We start from the raw sequence: 15,136 nt of genomic DNA on the forward strand, positions 1-15,136 counted from the left end.
AAGGAGAAGCAAGTAAACGAATGAACGTCTTCACGATCGGTTCTGCAGTGGATAAGTGAATAAAATCACAAATATTTCGTAAGTATTCTTTATATTACCCATAAATTTATTGTACCGCGCTTAACCAGCAACCAATTTATGAATTTCTGATATTCCAGATCAGATCGTAATGGAGTATACACTGTTGAAAATGTGTCCTCGCATTATTCAGTAATAGCATCCTACACATAGTAAGCTACCGATTGTTCCGAACTTCATGTTTATGAACGTGATGAATGTTCATAGCTACGTGGGCTGCATAGAGCTTGTTCAGTGTATTACCGCTCGGGTGTCACACAAAAAGTACATCAAAATACCCCTATTTCATACAATGTGGTCAGCTAACAGAACAGACACATTTCATCACCGCTACACAGAGAAATGACCCGATGAAAATTAAGTAATTTACAGGAGTAATGCAAAGCACTCAGACTGCGAAAAAGAACGTCATAACGTATGTGGCATGAATAATTGCTTTACAGTAGATAGTGGTGGTGGTTAGTGTTTAACGTCCCGTCGACAACGAGGTCATTAGAGACGGAGCGCAAGCTCGGGTTAGGGAAGGATTGGGAAGGAAATCGGCCGTGCCCTTTCAGGCATTTGCCTGAAACGATTTAGGGAAATCACGGAAAACCTAAATCAGGATGGCCGGAGACGGGATTGAACCGTCGTCCTCCCGAATGCGAGTCCAGTGTGCAAACCACTGCGCCACCTCGCTCGGTTCTTTACAGTAGACTATGCGTCATTAGCCATGAACGGAATACTGAACTGTGTTTTACAGTGTTGTTAGTCTGTACTAGAAACTAATTAGTAGTAAAGTTTACCAGAAGTTCCTGTACAGAGGGGGCTTCGCAATCGGCACGGATGGCCTCTTCCGTAATTTTTCCGTAGACATAATCATCTTTGAGGTTGCACAAGGATTTCCGGGCTCGAATAGTTAGTAACAGGGGTCGAAGTGCTTTGTTAATAATTCCAAAGCCCTCCTCATTCGCAGGGTAAAGCACTCAGGGTGTAAATAAAGTCCGGGAACTCTTTCAGTTATTTAGTGCACAAGAACTAAACATTGTACAGATGTCATACATATTGCGTTTTGAAGAGAAACTCTGAAAGGTTTTTTTTATTTTTTTTTATTTTATTTTATTTTTTTTTTTTTAACAATCATTCGATATGCGAGGACCCGGTAGACGGCAATACGGTAATCAAATTCTTGCCATACCCGTCCCTGCATAGCATCGCCCCTTCTGTAGCTGGCCGATACAGCTCGCCATGTTTGCGACTAGCGCTATCGGCAAATTACCAAACTATGCTGTAGCGGTATACATGAAAGAAAAAATGATACCTGTACAATGTTTGGTTCTTGTGCAATAAATAATTGGAAGTGTTCCCGGACTTATGTACACCCTATGTACCGAATCAATTCTCCTCGCTTAGCGTCCTTGCTTCAAGATGCTTTCGACGTACCTTCATTTTGTAGATGTTTCACCATCACGCTCTGGTGTCCTGAAGTGCCTGATTCATCAGTAACTAAACTAGTGTCTAAGTGTTTGGCGTCACTGTGATTTTTCGTAGCTGCGACTTGGGCATATCATGTGGATATGTTGAACATAATTGTGTAATCAGTGCAGCTACACGTGAAAACATGTATGTAGCACACTATTAGAATTCTGTTAACAATTTTAAACCGGTTTCACAGACATGGCACTACAAGGCGCATTTGCATGTACTATTATTTATTTTCTTTACGTAGTATCTTTCATTGCCTTTATCTGACCGAACATTCCAAGTATCATTTTCACAAACCACATCTCTGGTGGTGAGTTCTGAGGAGGTCGTGTACCGTTGCCTTGTGGCTGAAAGTTTTGATATTATTTTATGTTTATTTAAATAAGCCGGCCGCGGTGGCCAAGCGGTTCTAGGCGCCCAGTCCAAAACTGCGCGACTGCTACGGTCGCAGGTTCGAATCCTGCCTCGGGCATGGCTGTGTGTGATGTCCTTAGGTTAGTTAGGTTTAAGTAGTTCTAAGCTCTAGGAGACTGATGACCACAGGTGTTAAGCCCCATAGTGCTCAGAGACATTTGAACCATTTTATTCAAATAAATTAATCTGTCGCACAATTTATCTCGCATGTACCGCATTAGTACATGAATGGAAATATCTATTCGTTTAGGTTTTGTTTCCTCTAGACATGTTTTTTATTACGCCATGCATTCATTCTAAGTGTACAGGGTGTTTCAAAAAGAATATTTGTTCTACAAAGTATATGTTCTCCAAACTATCGATCGCTGCGCCTCGGCTCGGCTATTGGAGAAACGAATACATAGTCTAGCATATATCCCAGATCAAGACGTCAGTTGTTTTCTGTTTTGCTTGGTAACAGTCGTATGTCTAAAATTATTACTCCGCTGCAGAATTCATTTTTTGCCCTCGAGTATGAGAAGTGCAATTTGGTGATTACAATGCAAACATGTTTGAGGTTGAGGTACCAAGTTAATCCTCCGAATGGGTGGAACATTCGCAGATGGTATCGACAGTTTCTAGATACAGGATGTGCATGTAAAGGAAAGAATCCTTGTCGCCCTCGTGTTCCTGAAGAAAATGTTGCACGAATTCTAACTGCTTTCCAACGTAGTCCTTCAAAATCAACTCGTCGTGGCAGTCGGGAGCTACAACTGCCTTCTACAACAATTTGATGTGTTTTGAGACGTCGGTTGATTATGAAGCCGTACAAGTTACAGCTGTTACAAGCTGTGCGTCCTGATAACAAACGCAAACGTGTGGCATTTTGTAACGAGATTCTTGATGCTATTGACAGTAATAACACTTTCGCACATTGCATTGTGTTCAGTGATGAAACGGCTTTCCATGTTAGTGGTCAGGTGAACAAGCACAATGTCCAAATTTGGGGCCTACAGAACCCACATGTAATGTACCGCCACTCCCACAGAACGTTGAAGAGATGGATAACCGGATCCATACTGCCATGACATCAGTGACGGAGGACATGCTTGCCCGAGTATGGCAGGAATTTGAGTATCTATGTGATGAACTCGTGTCGCTGATGGAGGACATATTGAACATCCGTAATCTGAACTTGAGAGGTTCGTAAATATGTGTGTAAAGTTTCATTTTCGTATTGAAACACCTTGTATATTCATATTCAGAGCCGCTCTCTGGCGGTAACAGTACATCCAACTTAACGGCATTTGATTTGTTTATGTTTTCAAAATAAATCGCAAAGTCTGAACAGTCAGGATCCTCTTTCCCACGATTGACACCCTCATCAGGCAATTTTTGAAAAATTCCTTTGTCCTTCTGCTCCATTAAAGTTCTGGTAATTTTGTATATTTACGCCGGTTTCTCGCGTCCTCGGATTTTGGATAGATTTTTTTCCTCCAAGCGCGGTCACCTGTGTTTCGGTGGCTTCATGACATTCAACAAGGTGTTGCGATACACCTCTGCCATATCAAACATACCCCACAGGTTCCTTTGTTGCCGTTATAAATACTTCCGTAACGGGAGGGTCACTCCTATTAGAGAACATGAAGGCACAAGAGAAGCCCTGGCACATGTCACCCAATACGAGAAGACTTGTTAGCTCAAGAGCATGTACATTTTAATTCATGTGTACTGTCCATGCAAATGCAGCTAGCACCGTATTAACGCAACATTTCGGTGTGAGCCTCATTCGTTATAATCAGAATGAAATCTTCAAAGTTTAGCTGTGGTTAAGTCTCTGATTTCGATCTCTGAGTATTGTAGAACTGCACTATAGAACCTCGTACTCATGATTCCACACTGGCACTGTCGTATGCCTATCTCACAGGTTTAGATTCTAGTCTTTTTGCTATATTGGAGAAATCTTTTCTCGACAGCAAGTGACGACCTTGCAGCTCGTTGTTTTGTTCCTCACCTAACCGAGGATGTAAAACGTGCTGTCCTATGTTGCGCACGAACTGACGCGCTGAGTCTCTTTCTGTTCTAAGTTTCCAAGTTTCAAATTCGTTTTCATTAGCAAAATTTCGTGGTGAACAGAAAAATGTTGACGCATCTGACATTGTTCTGCACACTCGTATTTACACAGTGGACACAAAACGTTATCTTCTCGTACCTTTGGGTATTTAAGATTGTTTCCTAAAATCGTCATGTCTAGAGCTTTTATGATTACAAATATTGCTGCTAAGTTTCTGCGTTCTTATTAATATGCCCTAGCAATTTACTATTGGCATTGAATGTATCTCTACCAAACACGCAAGTATATCCTTCCATATATCCAGCGGACATTTAGCACCTACATCGGTCTCAGCACTCAGGTACCGAGAACCTACAACGGTACTGAGCACCAAAAAAAATGATGCTCAGCAAGAACCGAGGTTCAGAACGCCTCAACTGCACAAAATAAACAGTTAAGCACTCGAGTTCACGTACCGGAGTTATCTAAGATATCTGACCATACGCAGACAAAGATGGGTGTCCGGCTAGCCGCGTGGTTTTCGCCGACCCCTGTTCGGTCTAGCTGCAAGGCCCACTATTTCATCACCCCCGTCTGTCATGGCCTGACATCCCTAAGAAGCTTGACACCGTTTAGCAGCGAAACGTGAAACACTCTGCGCTCGACATAATGATTTTCTGATAGTCTTGTGCTCTGTTTAGATTATTTATCGAGTGAAAAAGCGAATGGCGTCGTACTTTGATATTGGTAAGTTACAAAACACAAAAACAAATGCACAGTTTACAATCTGTCGTCAGAATGACCTTGAAGATTAGCAGGGTGTATACGACCCGGGACAACCGGGAAATCCGGGAAAAACCCGGGAATTTTTTCATCCGGGAGAAAACCGGGAAAAACCCGGGAATTTTTCGGAATTCCGGGAATTTTTCATTGTTTTAGCTTTCGGTTAAATTTTTGTAATTTTGACTGCAGATTTGATTTTCTAGCAAAGAACGTTATTGTATGCTGCTACTGGAGAATGATACTGCAGCAATAAAATATAAAAGAGAGGGAAAAAAATAAAACTTTAGTGGCAAAGGAAATGTGCAATTTACAATGAAACCCCGTGCACGCACAAGCGTCTGCAAATAGCAAAAATATGTCAGTGGCCGTAGGGCGCAGACTGTAATTCTTCCTATCAATGAACTGCTTGCTATGAGCATGACGTCGCAACTGTTCACATTAGGTTAGTTTGACCAATTGCAGCGGTCTGTTGCGCATGCGCATTTCACTCGCGTATAAGCAGTACAGTCTCCCGCTACTTGTAGTGTGGCTGTATCGGTAGTAGCTGCAAGCAGCCAGATGCAAACGAGAAAAATTTTTCTCGCTCGCTTGCACAGAGTTTTCTGAGTTGTTGTGGGGAGGGGGTTAACCTGCACGTGACCCGTGTTTACGTTAAATGATTTCGCTGCTTCTCTTCGTTTACAGCTCCCACGTCAAGAGAAAACAATACGGATTTCTGTGGCCGTGAGCTATCAAATGAATTAAAATACATTCACATAATTACGGAGAGCAAAAGTATATAATTATTTTCAGTTTTCTGATTTTATTTCATTTCCAAGTTAGTAGCATTCAAGCATTAATCGCCTTGCAGAACAATGAAGTTATTTTTGCAAGTTTGCTAAAGAAATTTGGCTTGATTAATCTTTCCGCTGAGGCTATCATTTTATTTGAAGTCGGCCGCGGTGGTCTCGCGGTTTCTAGGCGCGCAGTCCGGAACCGGGCGACTGCTACGGTCGCAGGTCCGAATCCTGCCTCGGGCATGGATGTGTGTGATGTTCTTAGGTTAGTTAGGTTTAAGTAGTTCTAAGTTCTAGGGGACTGATGACCATAGCAGTTGAGTCCCATAGTGCTCAGAGCCATTTGAACCATTTTTTTTTAATTTGAAACGAAGTGTTTCATTCTACAGTATTGGCTAGTTCCAACTGTTCGCTGAATTCCAAGTGCACGTTATCATCTTTTTCCATGTATGGCATTATGCCATAATAAAGAACCAAAAATGAGATCGTATAGTACTGGTACTCCAAGAAAATTTACATCCCAAAAACCACATTGAAAAGCTTAATATCAGATGGGACCTGCGTCATTGTGAATCTAGGAAAAGCCAATTTGCACTTCAAAGTAAATTATGCATTTTAGTGTGGTTCAAGAAATTCCGATACTCTTTGGAGTATCCTCTGATGTCCTGTTTCTTTTATGGTGTAATCTAAGCTCTCTTAGTGCTTTATACACTCGAACATGCTGGCTTCCTACACCACTGCAGTTGCACACGCACAATAATGTCTGTTTTCTGGCGCTCTCTGGCAACTGGTAAATCGAACCTATTCCTAACAGTCTCTGGATAGTATTGCGAACGGTGGTTAGAAAAGCGTTACTTTCAAAGTAAATTTCTTTTTACCCAAGATGAATTATGTTACGTGTGAGAAAGTGGGATGGATATCTAAATCACAGAGCGTTCGAAACTGAACAGTTTGAGGACCAGCTACTTACAAAAATTTCGAGCCGCTAGACATTTATGTCATAATTTTAAATTTACTGGCACATTTGTGTGATGTATCTTAAAGTATAGCACACACAAAAAAAGATCAATATTACATGTGAAAGCTTAGCTTCTGATGTAGCGTGTTAATCTTAGAGACCAATATTATATGTGAAAGCTTAGCTTTTCTTGTAGATATACGGTACTGTGTACATTAATGTAAACTGTTAACTTTTCCTCTTGTGTGTTCGCGCTATGTAACAAGTGATGTTGCTATTGGCTGACTAAAACACGCGTCCTATGCCCTGAATAGCTGCTGTCATCGGCTGGCGAGATCTCGTGGATTGAGATACGACTCGCTTACAAAAGGACATATCAACCTCGGTTTCAACGCCCCGGAAACTAACGTGCTGTGTCTGGCGCAATTCGAGTTTATACTTTCGTGATACGAAAATATGCAGAGTATATGTTGCTGCAAAACAAAGGTCTTTCCAAAACTTTTCTGCCCCGTCTTTTTTTTTCTCGGGAAGTTCTACGCAATTGTATAAAATGTTAACCATTCAGAGGATTGATAAGTTTTACAGTTCCGATGGTAAATCTACGGAAATCGTACTGTCACTTAACACGGAAAAGGTGTATTTTCGCCCGGGGAAAAGCATATTTTTTAAATGGGATATCCGGGAGAAATCCGGGAATAATTCGGGAACTTTTTTTCCTTGTCCCCCTATACATCCTGATTAGGAAATGGACATCTCACTGTAACAAGAAGACAAATATATGGTTGTGTCAATAAAGGAAGTACTAGCTCGGAGCAAAATTGCGGAAGCGTCCCAAATCTTAACTCCCACACAGAATCGAGACTGCCTTTAAAATATATTTCTTAGAATATTTTGCCTGTGTGTTTTCTAAACGTGCAAAAGTGTTCTGCAAACGACTGGCATGCACGTCGGTGGGTACTTGGCTGGTATCACATAAGTTCTTACGTTTATAACACGGGAATAATGACTGCCAAAACACCTCTACATGCTTGCTGTAGTTAGACTAATCTTGCCCTCATGAAGTGATACATAGAGGGCTGAAGAATGCCTGCTCCTTTGATTCGGAGCGAACCAATAGGTCTATCGCAAAGTGTGTATTACCAATATTTTTCTTGTTTCATTCTGAGTTCTTGTTTTGTTCTGAATTATTGTGGAGCAATTTGGTTGTAAAGTTCAACATACAGTGTGTTTAAAAAATGACCGGTATATTTGAAACGGCAATAAAAACTAAACGAGCAGCGATAGAAACACGCCGTTTGTTGCAATATGCTTGGGACAACAGTACATTTTCAGACGGACAAACTTTCGAAATTACAGTAGTTGCAATTTTCAACAACAGATGGCGCTGCAAGTGATGTGAAAGACATAGAAGACAACGCAGTCTGTGCGTGCGCCATTCTGTACGTCGTCTTTCTGCTGTAAGTGTGTGCTGTTCACAACGTGAAAGTGTGCTGTGGACAACATGGTTTATTCCTTGGAACAGAGGATTTTTCTGGTGTTGGAATTCCACCGCCTAGAACACAGTGTTGTTGCAACAAGACGAAGTTTTCAACGGAGGTTTAATGTAACCAAAGGACCGAAAAACGATACAATAAAGGATCCGTTTGAAAAATTTCAACGGACTGGGAACGTGACAGATGAACGTGCTGGAAAGGTAGGGCGACCGCGTACGGCAACCACAGAGGGCAACACAGCTAGTGCAGCAGGTGATCCAACAGCGGCCTCGGGTTTCCGTTCGCCATGTTGCAGCTGCGGTCCAAATGATGCCAACGTCCACGTATTGTCTCATGCGCCAGAGTTTACACCTCTATCCATACAAAATTCAAATGCGGCAACCCCTCAGCGCCGCTACCATTGCTGCACGAGATACATTCGCTAACGATATAGTGCACAGGATTGATGACGGCGATATGCATGTGGGCAGCATTTGGTATACTGACGAAGCTTATTTTTACCTGGACGGCTTCATCAATAAACAGAACTGGCGCATATGGGGAACCAAAAAGCCCCATGTTGCAGTCCCATCGTCCCTGCATCCTCAAAGAGTACTGGTCTAAGGCCGCCATTTCTTCCAAAGGAAACATTGGCCCATTTTTCAGATCCGAAACGATTACTGCATCACGCTATCTGGACATTCTTCGTGAATTTGTGGCGGTACAAACTGCCTTAGACGACACTGCGAACACCTCGTGGTTTATGCAAGATGGTGCCCGGCCACATCGCACGGCCGACGTCTTTAATTTCCTGAATGAATATTTCGATGATCGTGTGATTTCTTTGGGCTATCCGAAACATACAGGAGGCGGCGTGGATTGGCCTCCCTATTCGCCAGACATGAACCCCTGTGACTTCTTTCTGTGGGGACACTTGAAAGACCAGGTGTACCGCCAGAATCCAGAAACAATTGAACAGCTGAAGCAGTACATCTCATCTGCATATGAAGCTATTGCGCCAGACACGTTGTCAAAGGTTTCGGGTAATTTCATTCAGAGACTACGCCATATTATTGCTACGCATGGTGGATATGTGGAAAATATCGTACTATAGAGTTTCCCAGACCGCAGCGCCATCTGTTGTTGACAATTGTAACTATTGTAATTTCGAAAGTTTGTCTGCCTGAAAATGTACTTTTGTCCCAAGCATATTGCAACAAACGGTGTATTTCTATCGCTGCTCGTTTAGTTTGTATTGCCGTTTCAAATATACCGGTCATTTTTGAAACAGCCTGTATATTTTTTGTTTTAGATTGTTGTAAGAATTGTCTGATTTTCGGTGTCGTCGCTATGAATTGCTCACTACAAAACTATATAACATGAAATGTATTTGTCCGATGTTAATGAAATTGGAGATATAGGCACATATATGGTAGTGGAAATTTCCAGTTACAGAACTTTTCAATCACCCAGAAGAAAATTATGATTTTTCTAAAGTAACTTTTCTCAGCCACCGATAAAACTCGACAGAAAGCTTGGGTTTGTTTTGAAGGTCTCTTTTTGTAATTGTAAGGATCTACAACCCCTGTGACAGTACAGTGTGATAGGGATTTTATAGTGATGTTTAAGACTGGTTCTGTGTGTTCTGGACCGTGGGGATAACAGTGGTTGCAATGGCAGAATCAGATGCTATGATGCCAGTCGCTAACAAACTGTTTTCCAACAACCCAAGGGTTTGCAGCAACGATGCATTCATTTTCACAGCCGTGCATGCTGTTAATCGTGAGGTCTAGTATGCAAAGAACCAGTCTTACACATCATCATTATAACATCCTAATCATACTGTACGGTCACAGTGGTTATAGCTTCTTACAACCACAAGAGAGACTTTCAGACCAACCCACATTTTCTGTTACGTGTTTATCCTGGGCTGAGAAAAACTTTCTTAATAAAATCATAAGAACTTTTTTGTAGGTGATAGAAAAGTTCTGTAACTTGAGATTTCCACTGTCAGTATATGTGCCTATAACCTACACTTTCGTTAACTTCGGACAAATACGTTTCAAGCTATATAGTTTTGAAGTGAGCAATTCGTGGCGAAGACACCAATTTCCATACGAACCTTATTACTGTCTAAAATAAAAAAGATGTATATATTGAACTTTAAAACCAAATTGCTACATTCAGCCTAACGCAAAATTTTGATTTGCTTTAATTAAAGCTTAAACTCGAGTCTTCATAGTAAAAAACCCGATAGTAGATTCTTCACTTACTAATGGTTCTTGATACTCCAAGCAGACTTTTGTGGGTTAATCGGCATGTAACTTCAAATATCTGCCGATTCTCCCATAAGTCATACCAGCCTGTGACCGTTTACACTGCTCTTCTTTGCTTAAGTTCAATATCTGCAGTTAGTCCTGTTTGGTATGAGCCACAAACAGTTGAGCAGTATTCTGGGATGGGACACACAAGTGATTTATCAACAATCTCCATTGTAATCTGATACATTTTCACAGCATTCTGCCAACAAACCTGTCTGTGGAACTGTATGATAATTCAGATTCATATCGTATAAATTGTTGGAACCAGGAACTTGTATAAGTCAAGTGATTCCCATTGTGAGTCGTTGATGTTCTAGTCAGATGAAACCATGTTTCTACGTTTTGTGAAGTGCATGACTTTACTTGCCTAGACGTTTTAATGTTGCCAGTCTTTGCACCAGTCTGGAATTTTAGCATGATCTTGTTATTCGATATGGACCTTTGGGGAGCTTTCTCCAGGTAGTACTTCATTGTAGATAATTGCATCACCTGGAAATAGTGTGTGCTTACCATTAATATTGCCCACACATCATTAATATACAATAAACAAACAAGGATCCTAACACACTCCCCTAGGGTACACCTGAAGTTACTACTACTTCTGTCGATGACTATCCATTGTAACGTGCTGGTTCCCCCTACTATGATGTATCATGCAATACGAGAGAAAGCAGCATGACTTGATGTGATGGTGCTAGAGAGAGAGAGAGAGAGAGATTCTTTATTACTCTGAGTCAGTTAGCGCTCAAATAATTATTCTTAGTGTAGTTAGTCTTTGTTCTTGTTAAGAAGTAACTCATTAAGAGTTTTCATTCTTGTGAATTAAAAATCGACGCCATTGCGAGATTTTGAAGTAAATTGTATTATATATCTGTATATAAGCAAGTGAACAAATAGTTCATGTAACTAGAAGAAATTCATTGACACAGAAGTCAATAAAAGATCATTTATTTCAAGAAGGTACATATGTATTCACAATTGATGTATTAATTAAGGAATTAATGTTTCATTTTTGTGTATGTATGTATGTATAGCCAGTCGGTGTAACTACATTGTTTCCTTGTATGTTTCATGCTAACTGAACGTGCAGGAGTATCTTGTGAGGAGAACGTGTATGCCGTCCTAGCAGCCAGGCTGAAACTTCAAAAAGGCCAGACATTTGAATCACTAGCTGTCGTGAGCATTTATGTATTGTAATGACTTTTTCCTTATTGATTTTAATGCATAAATGAGTAGTTTCTGTTTTACTTTCACCAGAATGTCATTATTTTAGTAGATATCTTAAGGCAGTACTTTTTGTATTATCTATGTACTGTGTTCTTGTTACATTGTAGTCTGTACTTTAACAATATTAGGACATTAACATTTTTTGCGTGTGTAGAAATTAATATTAACTCTTGTGGGAAGTATGTAGTAGAGAAACTGTCTGTTGCTTATTTTCATGGTGGTAACTAGGTCTATGTTCAAAGTCAATAAGCAAGCACACAACATCACGATGGCACAAAATCAATTGAGTAATGTAAATATATCGTCAATAAGTGCCATGGAATTTCATACGGGCATAGTTAGTGAAATGTCGATTAGGCATAGTTAGTGAAATGTCGATTAGGCATAGTTAGTGAAATGTCGATTAGGCATAGTTAGTGAAATGTCGATTAGGCATAGTTTGTGAAATGTCGATTACGGTTGAGCAACCAGCAGTAATTACTGCGCTCACGCAATTTCAGACATTCATATGTCGAGTGAAATCCAAAGAAACATGCAGCAACCAACAAATAACATGAATTTGACCTCTGATACAGACATACTCGCTAGGGAAGCATTGCCCTCAACTACGCGCGAGAAGAAATTACTGTGCCGAAAAATAAGTCAGTACAATCTTCAATAAACTCAGTGCAAATGTCAGTTGCTGAGAAAACTGATTTGTTATGCCAGCTGATGTCATACTTGACTGTCATATCACAAGGGATTAACGTAATAACGAATAAGATTGAGGCATTGGAGATGGCACCATCTAATTTTACGACGACACAATAAACCACACAATCTAATTTTGCAATGGCACTATACACTTTAGATCTGGAGTAATCCAATAAACTAAAAACAATAAATGATAATATTACTGAAAAATTCCAAAGTTTGGAATCAAAACAGTCACTTGATTACCAGTCAAGCACAACTCATTGTTATGCAAGAACAGCAATACAGAGAATTCACAACCAAATTCAATGATATCTTACATCGTCAAGATAAGCTAAATAATCATGTGCAAGGAGTTATCCATGTACAGAACGTCATTGCACAGGACGTGAATACAATTAAGCACGAGAACGAGCAATCAGTCATTGATCTTACTCAAAGGGTAGACAACAATCTTTGTCTCGAAGGTGAGAAACATATAGAGAAACTTCCCAACGAACATAAGATTGCATTTTCTAAAGGATTGGGCAAAAGAGCAAACACAGACGTTGCGAAATTATGTTGACAAAAACGGTTGCTAACATGCAAGTTAACAACGAAGCTGCACAAGGACAACTTAAATCAGAAATTCAAGAAATTAAGAAGATACAGGAGAAGAATTTCCTGCTTGGAAGGTAAAGATTGAAAGTACACTCAAAGCATGCCAGCAAGGTTTAGTTAGTACTAGAGGGGCACCTGTTACCTGCAGTTTATCAAAAGCAGACGTTATTCCTGAGGAAACCAGTGAAATTGGATCCTTGTAACAATATCCATGTATTACTGCGTATTCACGTAATCAACAGGCACCAAATTATCAGAAATATCATGAAGCACGAAATAGTCACCAGAATACACCTCTGACTATGAATGAAGAGAAAATGCTGAAATATCATCAATTTCAGATATTTAACCCCAAATGGAAGTCGATCAATTCTGTGGTCTTCATCAAGCAATTTAGAGGGATACTGCCATGAATGTGGACTGAGCAACAAAAACTTATGTACGTTTCAGGATTTATATGTGAGGATGGATTGATGTGGACGTCAGAAGCATTCGAATGGTGTCAAGAACATGAGCATTTTGAAAGCGCTTTCTTGCACAAATACTGGAATAAGGGAGTGCAGGAAAGACCACGCAAGGAAGTTTTTAACCCACAACAATTTTCTTTCAAAAATGGATTTTTAAGGAAGTATTTCGAGAAGAACATAAATAAAAGCAATTCCGACACAGGATATCATTAGAATAAAGGCCAAACTTACACTTGAAGTAAAGGAAAAACTTGACATGCCTGAACAACATGTGGAAAATTTTTTAGCCAAATTTGTGATTAACGGAGCAAACATCTACCAATAATGGACTGTGGTCAAGCCCCAATGGCGCAGTGGAGGAAGTTTTGAGGGGTGAAAATTCAAGTGTCATTTTTTTTTCCGATATGATGATGATGGTAGATTACTAATAGAAGAACTTTAGCAGGATATGATACCTTGTGAAGAGGAACATACCACTGAATTTATTGCAGCTAACTAATAGAAGAACTTCAGCAGGATATGATACCTTGTCAAGAGGAACATACCACTGAATCTGTTGCGAAAATTCAGGCAGAAATTGAAGGCGTTACTGTGCAAGTTACTTTAGACACGGGAGCAGCAGTAAATGTTGTTTCTAATAAGTTACTCTACTGGCCATTAAAATTGCTACACCAAGAAGAATTGCAGATGATAAACGGGTATTCATTGGACAAGTATGTTATACTAGAACTGACATGTGATTACATTTTCACGCAATTTAGGTGCATAGATCCTGAGAAATCGGTACTCAGAACAACCAACTCTGGCTGTAATAACAACCTTGATACGCCTGGGCATTGAGTCAAACAGAGCTTGGATGGTGTATACGGGTACAGCTGTCCATGCAGCTTCAACTTGAGACCACAGTTCATCAAGAGTAGTGACTGGCATATTGTGACGAGCCAGTTGCTTGGCCACCATTGACCAAATGTTTTCAATTGGTGAGAGATCTGGAAAATTTGCTGGCCAGGGCAACAGTCGAAAATTTTCTGTATCCAGAAAGGCCCGTACAGGACCTGCAACATGCGGTCGTGCATTATCCTGCTGCAATGTAGGATTTCGCTGGGATCGAATGAAGGGCAGAGCCACAGGTCGTAACACATCAGAAGTGTAACGTCCACTGTTCAAAGTGCCGTCAATGCGAACAAGAGGTGACTGAGATATGTAACCAATGGCACCCCATACCATCATGCCAGGTGATAACACAAGTATGGCAATGATGAATACACACTTCCAATGGTCGTTCACAACAATGTTGCCAAACACGGATGCGACAGTCATGATGCTGTAACCCCCCAGGGGTCCACAGCTCTTTTGTGGACACGTGCGTAGCGAGCACGGGACCCCGAGTTAGTGTGGCCCTCTTTCCTTTTCGGGCTGCATACCTACCTTTTCCACATCCTTCCCCATCCCCCATATTTCCCTCCACCTCTTCCCTTCCCTTTCTCCCTCTCTGGTAGTATGTGTAGTGCCTACGTCCGGAGACGGACGCTCGAAACTGTAAAACAGTGTCTCTTCTTCGCTTTCTCTGCTGGCAATTCTTCGTCCTTCCTTTGTCCTTCTCCTTTCTTTACCTCTCCACTTTTACCCTTTTCTCCACTGTGGTGTTTGAGACCTCTCTTCTCTTCTTTCCTTTTCTTTGTTCCTCCCTTTCTCTTTTTTCATCCCTGTGCGTCTCTGAAGGCTGACCCACGCATTCCCACACGTAGCCGGCGACGGGGTAATGCGCAGTTCCCTGCCTCAGGTAGACAGGTAGGACGTGTCCCCCCCCCCCCCCTCCCCCCCCCCCCCCCCCCCCCCCCCCCCCCCCCC

The 15,136-nt window shown here is 41.0% G+C and overlaps 1 long non-coding RNA gene across 1 annotated transcript in view; it reads left to right on the plus strand.

Annotated features, from left to right (window-relative positions):
- LOC126329446 (uncharacterized) overlaps positions 1-15,136 on the plus strand; it is a 295,599-nt gene that overhangs the window by 248,690 nt on the left and 31,773 nt on the right. The window contains exon 2 of the long non-coding RNA XR_007562292.1: positions 11,389-11,474. This is a non-coding gene — a long non-coding RNA (uncharacterized LOC126329446). The remainder of the gene's footprint in view (positions 1-11,388; positions 11,475-15,136) is intronic.

The sequence above is a fragment of the Schistocerca gregaria genome, chromosome 2 (assembly GCF_023897955.1).
Source record: "Schistocerca gregaria isolate iqSchGreg1 chromosome 2, iqSchGreg1.2, whole genome shotgun sequence".
Lineage (NCBI taxonomy): Eukaryota > Metazoa > Arthropoda > Insecta > Orthoptera > Acrididae > Schistocerca > Schistocerca gregaria.